The sequence below is a fragment of the Anomaloglossus baeobatrachus genome, chromosome 2 (assembly GCF_048569485.1).
Source record: "Anomaloglossus baeobatrachus isolate aAnoBae1 chromosome 2, aAnoBae1.hap1, whole genome shotgun sequence".
Taxonomy (NCBI): domain Eukaryota; kingdom Metazoa; phylum Chordata; class Amphibia; order Anura; family Aromobatidae; genus Anomaloglossus; species Anomaloglossus baeobatrachus.
In genome coordinates, this window is record NC_134354.1 from 453,581,876 (window position 1) to 453,596,684 (window position 14,809).

At 49.4% G+C, this 14,809-nt stretch overlaps 1 protein-coding gene across 1 annotated transcript in view; it reads right to left on the reverse strand.

The window, feature by feature from the left end:
- The window catches only part of LOC142290258 (multidrug and toxin extrusion protein 2-like), a 190,575-nt gene that overhangs the window by 88,816 nt on the left and 86,950 nt on the right, over positions 1-14,809 (reverse strand). The gene's annotated exons all lie outside the window — the stretch shown is intronic.

Genomic DNA, 14,809 nt, shown 5'->3' on the forward strand with positions numbered 1-14,809 from the left:
GGAAGCTGAACATGGCACCTCACGACGTCTCTGAGTATCTGAAAAAAAAATTGTTGCTCCACATAAAGTTGGCCTAGGCTATAAGAAAATTGCCAACACTTTGAAATTGAAATGCAGCATGGTGGCCAAGACCATACAGCGGTTTAACAAGACAGGTTCCACTTAGAACAGGCCTCGCTATGGTTGACCAAAGAAGCTGAGTGCATATGCTAAGCGTCATTTCCAGAGGTGGTCTTTTAAGAATAGATGTATGAGTGCTGCCAGCAGTGCTGCAGAGATTACAAGGGTGGGGGATCAGCCTCTTAGTGCTCAGACCATGTGATGAACACTGGATCACATTGGTCTGCATGGCTGTCAGACCCAGAAGGAAGTGTGCCACCCCCACGCCTGTAGCAGCCAGGCTGCTCGGATCTAGACCCGCTGTGTGGCTTGAGGGATCCTCCGGACCCGGGGGTCACGTGGACATGCCAAATGAAAAGGGAGACGTAGTTGTACGGACTTGGCCGTATTCAGTTAGTGACGCCACCCACGGTGTGTGGTGAAGTGGGACACCACCGCTGTTGTTGTGGGATACCCGGGGGCGATGTAGTGGCAGCTAGATATTAACTCCTCCGTGGGTAGGGATGGTTGCCCCGGGACCCAGTGTCTCTGTGCAGGGTTTGGCGATGGCAGGGGCTCGCGCGCCCTGACGTACCAGGGGATGTTTGGTTACTCACAATTAAATGAATCACGGAGTCTTTTGGTAAACCAAGGTGCTGGTGGCCGGCCGCCACGGCCGGTTGCACTCTGGTCCCCCACCCAGGCTGGTGGTCGCCGTCTTTTCCCTCTGTACTGTTTGCTTGTGTTGGACTTCCCGGTATGGAACACGGGAGTCCGCTCCCAGCTTGTTGTGTGTCTGAGGAGCCGTGCCCGCTGACGCTGACCCGTGGGATCTATGGGCCCTTGCGGTTGCCCTATCCCTCTCTGTGGGTGGTTGTCTGGTTTAGGGACTTTGATTGGGACAGGACCTATAATCCTGCCCTCAATCGGTTGATTAGCTAGGCCGTTGGTTCTGGTCCTGGCTTCGGGGTCCGAGTACTCCCTCTGTGCACTGTTTCCGGGTCGGGTCTCTGGTGTCGGTACCGGCGGGCTCCAACCCTGTCCCGGTCCACCTTAGATATTCGGCTGCAGTCTTCCTGTCGCTTGCCGACGGAGACCACCGTCTGCCACCTAGCCAAGGTACCAGGGCTCCAACCCTGGCACCGTCCAACTTGAGCTTCTCCTCTGCTGGAGATACACCTAGCCCCAGCCTCCACTCCTATCAACTTGAACTAAAGACTTGACTGCTTGTTTTCCCGCCCCGGGCTGTCTAGACCAATAGGTGGGCGTTCCCTAACACCCAGTCCCGCCCACTGGTGTGCCTGTCTTGCCCTGAGGGGGGTTACTAGGGTTTCAGGTCGGCTGTATGTAACCCTGTGAGGGATGGTGTTGTGCGGGGGCCTAATGTGTGACTTCCTGGTTTTGCCAAAGCGTCACACATGCCCTATGGTCTGATGAGACCAAAATAAACTTATATGGGTCAGATTGTGTCAAGTGTGTGTGGTGGCAACCAGGTGAGGAGCACAAAGACAAGTGTTTCCTGTCTACAGTCAGGCATGGTGGTGTATGAGTATTTCCAGCTGTGGGGAGCTACAGTTCATTGAGGGAACCACGAATGCCAACACGTACTGTGACATACTGAAGCAGAGCATGATCTCCTCCGTTTGGAAACTGGGTTGCAGGGCAATATTCCAACATGATAATGACCTCAAACACAACCCCAAGATGATCATTGCCTTGCTAAAGAAACTGAGGGTAAAAGTGCTGGACTGACCAAGCATGTCTCCAGACTTAAACCCTATGGAGCATCTTTGGGGCATCCTCAAACGGAAGGTGGACGAGGGCAAGATGTCATCATGTAGTATGGAAGAGGATTCCAGCAGCTCCTGTGAATCTCTAGTGAACTCCATGCCCTAGAGGGTTAAGGCTGTGCTTAAAAATAATGGTGGCCATACAAAATATTTACACTTTGGGCACAATTTGGCCATTTTCACTTAGGGGATGTTCTGACTTTTCTTGCCAGCTGTTTAGACATTAATGGCTGTGTGTTGAGTTATTTAGAGGGCATGCCAAAGGTTTACTGTTCTACAGGCTGCACACTGACTACTTTACATTGTATAAAAATGTGAGGGGTGTACTCACTTTTGTGATATACTGTAATTTAATTTAATACACACAAGTTAGTTCATAAAAGGCCATAACCTTTGCCTGGAAATTCAATTCCATACGCTCGTTTTTAAAAAAATTTTTTTAACAAGGTGAGTTTATTTACTTTTGTACAGTCTTTTTTATCTAAAGAGAAATTAAATTGCGGTATATCGATGGGAATGGCTGACAGTATTGTATTGGCTTCTATTGATTAGGAAATCTAGGAATCAAGCAAAACAAATAGCTCATTTATATTTCCGTTTACAGATAATTGTTGCCAGTAAGAACATAATAGGGAGATTATGATAATCAAATTTAATGATGCGCGAGCATGCTTGACACTGTTCCATACTTTACACAAACCAGAGAAATGGGGGTCCACTAGTGAGGCCAAGACGTGGCCAAAGTATCACAAAAAATATGAAACAGCCTCTTATAATATCCAAAAAAGTCTCGCGGCTCCCCGAGGAAGGTCACGAAACGTGCGCGTCGGAGCACGCCACACCGAGCAGTCAGTTGTAATGGGTAAGTGCTCTGGGCTCCTTGCTTGATTTTTTACACTGTACCTGTGTGTTGGGCTTTAGATTGAGGAGTGCTAGCATCGATTTATTATCTATACCTGGTATCTTAAGCTGGGCTTACACACTGCAACATCGCAAACGACATCGCTGTAACGTCACCGGTTTTGTGACGTTACAGCGACCTCCCCAGCGACATTGCAGTGTGTGAAACCTATCAGCGACCTGGCCCCTGCTGTGAAGTTGTGATCGCTACAAATCGTTCAGGACCATTCCTAGGTCCTTTGTTTCCCGCTGTGCAGCATGCATCGCTAGCAAGTTTCAGTGTGTAAAGGGGACTTTACAGCGACTCCGCGGCTCTGTCTGTGTAGCGTCCCGATTAGCGGTCACCGGTGAAGGATTCACCGGTGACCGCTAATCCCCCGAGTGACTGAAGTGTCCCCCCTCTCTCATACTCACCGATCCCCGATCACCGGCGCTGCACGGCGTTCACTCTGCTCCAGCGGCTTTTCCTTTTTTGAAAAAGCCGGCCGCTCATTAAACAATCTCGTATTCCCTGCTTTTCCCCGCCCACCGGCAAATATGATTGGTTGCAGTGAGACACGCCCACACGCTGAGTGACAGCTGTGTCACTGCACCCAATCACAGCAGCCGGTGGGCGTGTCTATACTGTGCAGTAAAATAAATAAATAATTAAAAAATCCGGCGTGAGGTCCCCCCCAATTTTAATACCAGCCAGATAAAGCCATACGGCTAAAGGCTGGTATTCTCAGGATGGGGAGCTCCACGTTATGCGGAGCCCCCCAGCCTAACAATATCAGTCAGCAGCCGCCCAGAATTGCCGCATACATTATATGCGACAGTTCTGGGACTGTACCCGGCTCTTCCCGATTTGCCCTGGTGCTTTGGCAAATTGGGGTAATAAGGAGTTATTGGCAGCCCATAGCTGCCAATAAGTCCTAGATTAATCATGTCAGGCGTCTATGAGACACCCTCCATGATTAATCTGTAAATTACAGTTAAAAAACACACACCCGAAAAATCCTTTATTAGAAATAAAAAACACTAACAAATTCCCTCATTACCAATTTATTACCCACAACAAAGCCCTCCTTGTCCGGCGTACTCCACGGTCCTCCAACGTCGCATCCAGCTCTGCTGCATGCAGGTGACAGGAACAGCAGAAGACACAGCCGCTCCTGTCACCTGCACGCAGCTAATGAAGAGAGCCGTGTGATCGGCTGAGCTGTCACTGAGGTTACCTGGATCCAGCGGTGGATGCAGCGGTGGCCGCGGGTAACCTCAGTGACAGCTCAGATGATCGCGCTACTCACCGCCGCTCCGGTCAGCTCCACGCAGCAAATGAGGTGAGTAGCGCGATCAGCTGAGCTGTCACTGAGGTTACCCGCGGCCACCGCTGCATCCACCGCTGGATCCAGGTAACCTCAGTGACAGCTCAGCCGATCACACGGCTCTCTTCATTAGCTGCGTGCAGGTGACAGGAGCGGCTGTGTCTTCTGCTGCTCCTGTCACCTGCATGCAGCAGAGCTGGATGCGACGCTGGAGGACCGTGGATTACGCCGGACAAGGAGGGCTTTGTTGTGGGTAATAAATTGGTAATGAGGGAATGTGTTTGTGTTTTTAATTTCTAATAAAGGATTTTTTCGGGTGTGTGTGTGTTTATTTACTGTCACTTACAGATTAATCATGGAAGGAATCTCGGGGAGACGCCTGACATGATTAATCTAGGACTTATTGGCAGCTATTGGCTGCCAATAACTCCTTATTACCCCGATTTGCCAACGCACCAGGGCAAATCGGGAAGAGCCGGGTACAGTCCCAGAACTGTCGCATCTAATGTATGCGGCAATTCTGGGCGGCTGCTGACTGATATTGTTAGGCTGGGGGGCTCCCCATAACGTGGGGCTCCCCATCCTGAGAATACCAGCCTGCAGCCGTATGGCTTTATCTGGCTGGTATTAAAATAGGGGGAACCGCACGCCGGATTTTTTAATTATTTATTTATTTATTTTACTGCACAGTATAGACACGCCCACCGGCTGCTGTGATTGGGTGCAGTGACACAGCTGTCACTCAGCGTGTGGGCGTGTCTCACTGCAACCAATCACATTTGCCGGTGGGCGGGGAAAGCAGGGAATACGAGATTGTTTAATGAGCGGCCGGCTTTTTCAAAAAAGGAAAAGCCGCCGGAGCAGTGTGAATGCCGTGCAGCGCCGGTGATCGGGGATCGGTGAGTATGAGAGAGGGGGGGAAATCACAAGCAAATGAGGTGAGTAACGCGATCAGCTGAACTGTCACTGAGGTTACCCGCGGCCACCGCTGCATCCACCGCTGGATCCAGGTAACGTCAGTGACAGCTCAGCCGATCACACGGCTCTCTTCATTAGCTGCGTGCAGGTGACAGGAGCGGCTGTGTCTTCTGCTGCTCCTGTCACCTGCATGCAGCAGAGCTGGATGCGACGCTGGAGGACCGTGGATTACGCCGGACAAGGAGGGCTTTGTTGTGGGTAATAAATTGGTAATGAGGGAATTTGTGTGTGTTTTTTATTTCTAATAAAGGATTTTTCGGGTGTGTTTTTTAACTGTAATTTACAGATTAATCATGGAAAGTATCTCGGGGAGACGCCTGACATGATTAATCTTGGACTTATTGGCAGCTATGGGCTGCCAATAACTCCTTATTACGCCGATTTGCCAACGCACCAGGGCAAATCGGGAAGAGCCGGGTACAGTCCCAGATCTGTCGCATCTAATGTATGCGGCAATTCTGGGCGTCTGCTGGCTGATATTGTTAGGCTGGGGGGCTCCCCATAACGTGGGGCTCCCCATCCTGAGAATACCAGCCTGCAGCCGTATGGCTTTATCTGGCTGGTATTAAAATAGGGGGGGACCGCACGCCGGATTTTTTAATTATTTATTTATTTACACGGCACACAGAGCCGCACAGCATTAAATGAAGTCGGGTGAAGTTCACCTGATTTTTTGACACGTCCCCAACGACCAGCTAGTCGCTCTGCAGGTCCGGATCGCTGTTAGGTCGTTGGCCAGGTCTGCCTGTTTGACAGCTCACCAGAGACTTTGTAGCGATCCCGGCTAGGTTGAGATCGCAGGTTGGATCGCTAGAAAGTCTCAGTGTGTAAACCCAGCTTTAGGTCCTTGCTTGTCTTACTGGACAACTTCTTTCTTGCTGAGCCTGATTTAACCCCCCACAGCATGGCTCCGACTGCTGACATTTAACTGGGTTGGCCCATTGTTTTATTGCTTGCTTTGTATTAGCATAGCATTAATCCCCTTATGTCTTTGATGCATATTGGCTATATTGTGCAACCCTATTACATTTATTTTTATACATTGTTTCTATTGTCAGCATTCCTGGTTCATCCCTCTGTGGGATTACTCAAGCTTGATATTATTGCACATCCTTATACTTGTTTGGACCTTGTGAGATACTATTAACTCTGTTTATCCACTTATTATCCCATCCTCTGACTGCCCGGTGTGACTGTTTTTTCCGGTCTTTTCCGGTCTCTTACCTGATTCTTATTATATTGTTGGTATTATGCAATTTAAATTAATCCCTCTTATGGCTGTAAATTTTTGCAAATAAAGAATTTTTTGGATATTATAAGAGGCTGTTTCATATTTTTTGTGATACTTTGGCCACGTCTTGGCCTCACTAGTGGACCCCCATTTCTCTGGTTTGTATATTGTGCATTATGGGGTCTAGTGACACAGGATAAGTTGATCATGACAGGTCCTAGTGTTCCACCTTTTGTCTTAACTGTTCCATACTTGTACATATATATATACTGTATATATATATGTATATATATATAGATATATATATATATATACATATATATATATATATATACAGTGTATATATATATATATATATATATATATATATATATATATACACTGCTCAAAAAATTGAAGGGAACACTTAACCAACCGAATATAACTCTAAGTTAATCAAACTTCTGTGAAATAAAACTGTCCACAGCAACACAATGATTGACAATCAATTTCACATGCTGTTGTGTAAATGGAATAGACATCATATGGAAATTATTTGCAATTATCAAGACACACTCAAGAAAGGAGTATTTCTGCTGGTGGGGACCAGAGACCACATCTCAGTACCAATGCTTTCTGGCTGATGTTTTGGTCACTTTTGAATGTTGCTTGTGCTCTCACACTCGTGGTAGCATGAGACTGACTCTACAACCCACACAAGTGGCACAGGTAGCGCAGCTCATCCAGGATGGCACGTCAATGCGAGCTGTGGCAATAAGGTTTGCTGTGTCTGTCAGCGTAGTGTCCAGAGGATGGAGGTGCTACCAGCAGACAGGCCAGAACACCAGGAGACGTGGAGGGGGCCATAGGAGGGCAACAACCCAGCATCAGGACCGCTACCGCCACCTTTGTGCAAGGAGGTACAGGAGGAGCATTGCCAGAGCCCTGCAAAATGACCTCCAGCAGGCCACAAATGTGCATGTATCTGCACAAATGGTTAGAAACCGACTCCATGAGGATGGCACAAGGGTCCGACGCCCACAGATGGGGATTGTGCTCACTGCCCAACTGTGCAGTATGCTTAGCATTTGCCACAGAACACTGGGATTGGCAAATTCGCCAGTGGCGTCCTGTGCTCTTCACAGATGAAAGCAGGATCACACTGAGCACATGTGACAGACGTTACAGAGTATGGAGATGCCGTGGAGAGCAATCTGCTGCCTACAACATACTTCAGCATGACCGGTTTGGCAGTGGGTCAGTAATGGTGTGGGGTGGTATTTCTTTGGAGGACCACACAGCCCTCCATGTGCTCGGCAGAGGTAGCCTGATTGCCATTAGGTACCGAGATGAGATCCTCAGACCCCTTGTGAGACCATATGCTGGTGTGGTTGGCACTGGGTTCCTCCTAATGCAAGACAATGCCAGACCTCATGTGGCTGTAGTGTGTCAGCAGTTCCTGCAAGATGAAGGCATCGAAGCTATGGACTGGCGCGCCCGTTCCCAAGACCTTAATCCGATTGAGCACATCTGGGGCATTATGTCTTGCACCACCCAACATCACGTTGCACCATAGACTGTCAAGGAGATGGCAGATGCTTTAGTCCAGATCTGGGAGGCCTCAGGAGACCATCTGCAACCTCATCAGGAGCATGCCCAGGCATTGTAGGGATGTCATACAGGCCACACACAATACTGAACCTCATTTTGACTTGTTTCCACTTTAATTTTGTCTTGTTTTGATTTTCATTTTTACTTTTTTCCACTTTCGTTTTGTGTGTGCCTTCAAATCCAGTCCTCCATTGGTTAAAACATTTAATTTCCATTGATGATTTTTGTGTGATTTTGTTGTCAGCACATTCAACTTTGTACAGAACAAAGTACTCAATGAGAATATTTTATTTATTCATTCAGATCTAGGATATGTTATTTGAGTGATCCCTTTAATTTTTTGAGCAGTGTATATACTTACATAAATACACACACACACACACACATGTATACATAAATACATACACGCACACACACATATAAACACATAAACATGCATATACACATATATGTTTTTGGGGTACACTCTAGGAGTGTACAGTCCTCTTAATTGTCTGCTGTCAAATCAGGATTCAAAAGTATACATGCATGAAAAAACTATGATGACCAAATCACTTTAGTCAAAAGCAGAACAAAATTTTATTTTGTGGCAGTTACAAACTTATATAATAACTGCCTCTCGGACATTACCTCCCAAGGATGCATAAGCTTTTACTATAAGTTAAGCTGCAAAAGATACCGTATATAGAGTTTGTCTCCTTTACTGGAGAGACAATTTGAATATTTCCCAGAGGGGCATTGCAGCTATAAGTCCCCTTACCTGGCAGCCAGACTGGCTTGCAAAGTCTCCTTAAGGAGAATAGTGTTCCCCCGTGGTCCCCACATAGCTTTCTCATGAGCCAGATCAGACACCCCCATACTTTGCACTGACGAGGGGCAAGCACCCCGAAACACCGTGTCTGCAAATTGGGATTCTGATCTGGCTTATATATCCTGAGTCATATTGCAATGGATTGTTGAAAATCCACTTGTGACTTTTAGGATCGCTACTTCCAATAGGTGGCGCTGTGCTAGAGTTTGTCTCCTTTACTGGAGAGACAATTTGAATATTTCCCAGAGGGGCATTGCAGCTATAAGTCCCCTTACCTGGCAGCCAGACTGGCTTGCAAAGTCTCCTTAAGGAGAATAGTGTTCCCCCGTGGTCCCCACATAGCTTTCTCATGAGCCAGATCAGACACCCCCATACTTTGCACTGACGAGGGGCAAGCACCCCGAAACACCGTGTCTGCAAATTGGGATTCTGATCTGGCTTATATATCCTGAGTCATATTGCAATGGATTGTTGAAAATCCACTTGTGACTTTTAGGATCGCTACTTCCAATAGGTGGCGCTGTGCTAGAGTTTGTCTCCTTTACTGGAGAGACAATTTGAATATTTCCCAGAGGGGCATTGCAGCTATAAGTCCCCTTACCTGGCAGCCAGACTGGCTTGCAAAGTCTCCTTAAGGAGAATAGTGTTCCCCCGTGGTCCCCACATAGCTTTCTCATGAGCCAGATCAGACACCCCCATACTTTGCACTGACGAGGGGCAAGCACCCCGAAACACCGTGTCTGCAAATTGGGATTCTGATCTGGCTTATATATCCTGAGTCATATTGCAATGGATTGTTGAAAATCCACTTGTGACTTTTAGGATCGCTACTTCCAATAGGTGGCGCTGTGCTAGAGTTTGTCTCCTTTACTGGAGAGACAATTTGAATATTTCCCAGAGGGGCATTGCAGCTATAAGTCCCCTTACCTGGCAGCCAGACTGGCTTGCAAAGTCTCCTTAAGGAGAATAGTGTTCCCCCGTGGTCCCCACATAGCTTTCTCATGAGCCAGATCAGACACCCCCATACTTTGCACTGACGAGGGGCAAGCACCCCGAAACACCGTGTCTGCAAATTGGGATTCTGATCTGGCTTATATATCCTGAGTCATATTGCAATGGATTGTTGAAAATCCACTTGTGACTTTTAGGATCGCTACTTCCAATAGGTGGCGCTGTGCTAGAGTTTGTCTCCTTTACTGGAGAGACAATTTGAATATTTCCCAGAGGGGCATTGCAGCTATAAGTCCCCTTACCTGGCAGCCAGACTGGCTTGCAAAGTCTCCTTAAGGAGAATAGTGTTCCCCCGTGGTCCCCACATAGCTTTCTCATGAGCCAGATCAGACACCCCCATACTTTGCACTGACGAGGGGCAAGCACCCCGAAACACCGTGTCTGCAAATTGGGATTCTGATCTGGCTTATATATCCTGAGTCATATTGCAATGGATTGTTGAAAATCCACTTGTGACTTTTAGGATCGCTACTTCCAATAGGTGGCGCTGTGCTAGAGTTTGTCTCCTTTACTGGAGAGACAATTTGAATATTTCCCAGAGGGGCATTGCAGCTATAAGTCCCCTTACCTGGCAGCCAGACTGGCTTGCAAAGTCTCCTTAAGGAGAATAGTGTTCCCCCGTGGTCCCCACATAGCTTTCTCATGAGCCAGATCAGACACCCCCATACTTTGCACTGACGAGGGGCAAGCACCCCGAAACACCGTGTCTGCAAATTGGGATTCTGATCTGGCTTATATATCCTGAGTCATATTGCAATGGATTGTTGAAAATCCACTTGTGACTTTTAGGATCGCTACTTCCAATAGGTGGCGCTGTGCTAGAGTTTGTCTCCTTTACTGGAGAGACAATTTGAATATTTCCCAGAGGGGCATTGCAGCTATAAGTCCCCTTACCTGGCAGCCAGACTGGCTTGCAAAGTCTCCTTAAGGAGAATAGTGTTCCCCCGTGGTCCCCACATAGCTTTCTCATGAGCCAGATCAGACACCCCCATACTTTGCACTGACGAGGGGCAAGCACCCCGAAACACCGTGTCTGCAAATTGGGATTCTGATCTGGCTTATATATCCTGAGTCATATTGCAATGGATTGTTGAAAATCCACTTGTGACTTTTAGGATCGCTACTTCCAATAGGTGGCGCTGTGCTAGAGTTTGTCTCCTTTACTGGAGAGACAATTTGAATATTTCCCAGAGGGGCATTGCAGCTATAAGTCCCCTTACCTGGCAGCCAGACTGGCTTGCAAAGTCTCCTTAAGGAGAATAGTGTTCCCCCGTGGTCCCCACATAGCTTTCTCATGAGCCAGATCAGACACCCCCATACTTTGCACTGACGAGGGGCAAGCACCCCGAAACACCGTGTCTGCAAATTGGGATTCTGATCTGGCTTATATATCCTGAGTCATATTGCAATGGATTGTTGAAAATCCACTTGTGACTTTTAGGATCGCTACTTCCAATAGGTGGCGCTGTGCTAGAGTTTGTCTCCTTTACTGGAGAGACAATTCGTATATAGATATAAATTTTCAAGTTGTGTAATATGCTTAATCATCTTAAGTAGCAAAAAGTCTAATGATCTATGGGTATGGCTCAGGATGCAGGGGCCATACACACGATGTACTTTACTGCTGTTTACAGTCGCAGGAGCTGCATTCATGGATCATGGACTACGAGACAACTTAGTGGGAAGATTTTTGATAATAAATTGGTGAAAAAGGAATAGTGTGGGGGAGTCATTGTTCAAATAAACTATTTTTTTCCAGTGTGTTTTTTTATTGCTGAGTTAGTAATGGGGGTGTCTGATAGGCTCCTCTTCACTCCACTGGGTTTGATGCCAGCTGACATTACACAGCTGGCATCAAATCAATCCCAAAAATATATTACCCCAATAACAACCCCACCAGGGCAATCGGAAAGAGCCTGGCAAAGTGCTACAATTGAATTGGAATTCTGTAGTGGCTTTAGGCCGGTATTTTTAGACTGGGAAGGGCCAAATAACCATGATCCTTCCCAGCCTGATAGTATCAGTCCCCCCCCTCCCGCTGCCTGCTTTACCTTGACTGGCTATAAAAAATTGGCAGTCATTTTTTTAAATGATTTATTTAGTTCCCAGCAGTGACCTGGGAATTAGAGGTGTGTCCATCTATTTAATCAATTTTCCAGCCCCCCCAGCCCTCCTGGGGGTCTTTTGGAAAATGCTTTCATTCCCCCTTCACTTCCATTATACTCAATACTCGAATCGAGCTCGTACAAGTGTCCGGCCTGCTTGATTGAGTAACGAATACTCAACCATTTTAGTGCTTATCACTAATCAAATTCACTTCTGTCTTATATTTTCAAGCCATGTAAAAACTGTAGACAATAGGCCTAAGCCACATGGTGAGAAAATCAGTGCGAGTGGAGTGCGATAAAACATCGCATTCCACTCGGACCAATGCTAGTCTGTGTGTCAGCACACATGAGCGATTATTTTCTCAGCCCTAATCAGACCGAGAAAACAATCACAGCATGCTGCGATTGTAAAGCAAGACTCATTTCTCTCATACCCATTCAAGTGAATGGGGCGAGAGAAAAATCGCACTGCACTTGCGGTACACCGGTGTACCACGCGTGCAGAGTGAGAATCGCAATAGCCGGCTACAGAGGAGAAAGGGAGAGAAATCCCTCCCTTCCGCAGCACCTGCCCTCCCCTCCTCAGAGCCGGCCCGCCCCCCGCAGCTGAGGTCCGTTCGCATGATCGGACCGCAGTCGCAGGGATACTAGCATGACACTCGGCTCCTGCTGTGCTGCCAGCGCGAGCCGAGTGTCATGCGAGCATCGCAGTAGTGCCCTGTGTGGCCCAAGCCTTAGAAATAAAATTATAACAAGTAATGCCTGTGTGTCGCCCTGGGCAAGCCAGGGGACACAGGTCACACACCACCGCACCCTACATCCCAGTTAGGAACACCATAGCTAACCGAAAATCCTTGTTGCCGTCCTCCAGAGGCTGATGATTCACACCAGGGGGTGGGCCAGGCGGTTGGCTCCGCCCACCAAGGAGCACACAGCTCTGGAGGCGGGAAAACCAGGCAGTTGAGCCCAGGTAGGGCAAGCGTGAAGGAGTCCAGTGAGGGACATGGAGGAGTAAACAACTAAGTGGAAGTAGAGAAAGTAGAAAAGTGTGAAGGAGTAAAGCAAGTGAGGTGACAAGAAGGAAGGAAAGCCTGAAGGGTCCAGCTTTGTGTAGGGCCAGATCAGCAAGGTCAGCAACGGCGGTGACTGTCTGGAGGGGGGGGACCGTTTGGAAGTTCCTGGAAGGACCCCGTTGGCTGTGTGCCCGGCGGTCTGGAGCAGTGTCTCGAAGGACAGTCAGCACCAGGGCAGGGGCCTCTCGGACCCCGGCAAGGCTAGGAGTCGCCAAATTTGCCGAATCCATCAGTGACGGGGATGCAGATCCCCCAACAACAAAGTCCCGATTGAAGGCAACAGCTCAACCATTACAGGGGAGACACCGCCACCACCAAGGCACCAGTTTCCCCAGGGCCAGCGCCTGCGGGCAAAGAGTAGAGCTCCCCCGGTCCAGCTTGAAGCCGGGGAGCGGGTTACCGGTGGGGACCCATCGCAACCACAAGTACACCAAGGTGCAAGGAAAAGGGACATCACCGTCACCTACTGGGAGAGCAAGTGCAGCCGTCCGTGGGACCGTCTATCCAGCCGTTTGGTTTACCGTAAAAACTGTGTCACGTCTCAGGCTGAGTGAGTACCACAGTGCCGCAAGGCACAGCGCTGCCCCCACGTCCCTGGGCCCACCAGGCCCTGCACCTCCATCACCATCACCGGGCCCCGGGATCACCAACCCCTACCCACGGAGGGGCAACACAACACCTGGCTGCTCCGCATCACCATCCCCGGGAGCCCCGTATAGAGCAGCGGTGGTGAAATCACCACAACCGTGGGTGGCGTCACGGACAATAATCATCCCCACACCCAACAACCCCCTTTCACTCACGGGCGAGGAGTGTTGCTCGAGAAACCCCATGGATCCGGCCCACCGCTCGAGCCACCACAGAGCAGCAGCCGCCGGACCCGAGCAGAAGGGGTGAGCGTAGTGTGCCGACACCCTCCTCCCCGCCCGCGACAACTTGGCGTCACGAACAGGATCTTACCGCTCTGCCGTCTAGTAGAGGTGCGCCTTGTTACCGCCGGAGGTATCCGGCAGAAAAATTTCAGAAGCCGCCATCTTTGGCGCGAAAAGTTCCCGCTCGAGCGTCTTCTCGAGCAGTAGAGGCGCGAAGGCCAAAACTCCGCCCCGAGAGAGGAGGGGCCGGAAAGAGCTAAGGGGGACGCGATGGCGGCTGGACGCATGTAAGTGTGGCGTTGCAACAAACACACTGGGACCCCCGGTCCATCGACCCTAACGGGAAATGTCCGCTCCACCTAGTTCTGCAGAGACTACCGAGCTGGTGTCCGGAACAGCGGCATGGCTGAGGGCCCGGGCGGCGGAGATCTGCCGTCGCTATCGGAGTCAGATCGGCGTCCTGATGGAGCAGTGGGCCGCGGAGGTGGAGGCCCTAGTTGCTGTGGCGCGAGTGTATGGAGTGGAGGCTGTGATGGAGGAGCTGGAGAATGACCCACGCCCCTGTGTCCCCGAGGGACCGGTCGCTGCGGCTGAGGGACCCGGTCTGCCCCTGGCTCCTGTGTTACCTCCGTCCTACTCACTCGCGTGCTGCACCGCACCTGGCCCATCGGGTGAGCCTCCCTCTGTGACTGTGGTGGGGGCAGAAGATAGCGACTCCGGGCCTGACACTGAGCCTGTGTCAGAAGAAGAGGAGGGGGTCGTCGCCCTGCCTGGCATGGAGGCCACCTATGTTCCCCGAACCGGGGGCAACGGGTATCGGGCGGTCCTTCCACGCCGTGCTTGCTATGCACTGGAGGGGCTGGTGCCCGTGTCCTTCCACCCCGAGCCGGGTGAGGAGGACGAAAATACCCAGTAGGGCAGCGGAGCACCGTTGTCCAGTCTCCGTTGGGACCACCATTTTGTTGTTTGAAAAGTTTAAAAAGTTTGAAAGAATGATAAAAATGATGATGACCGAGTACTTAACCAGATTTGCTTTGTG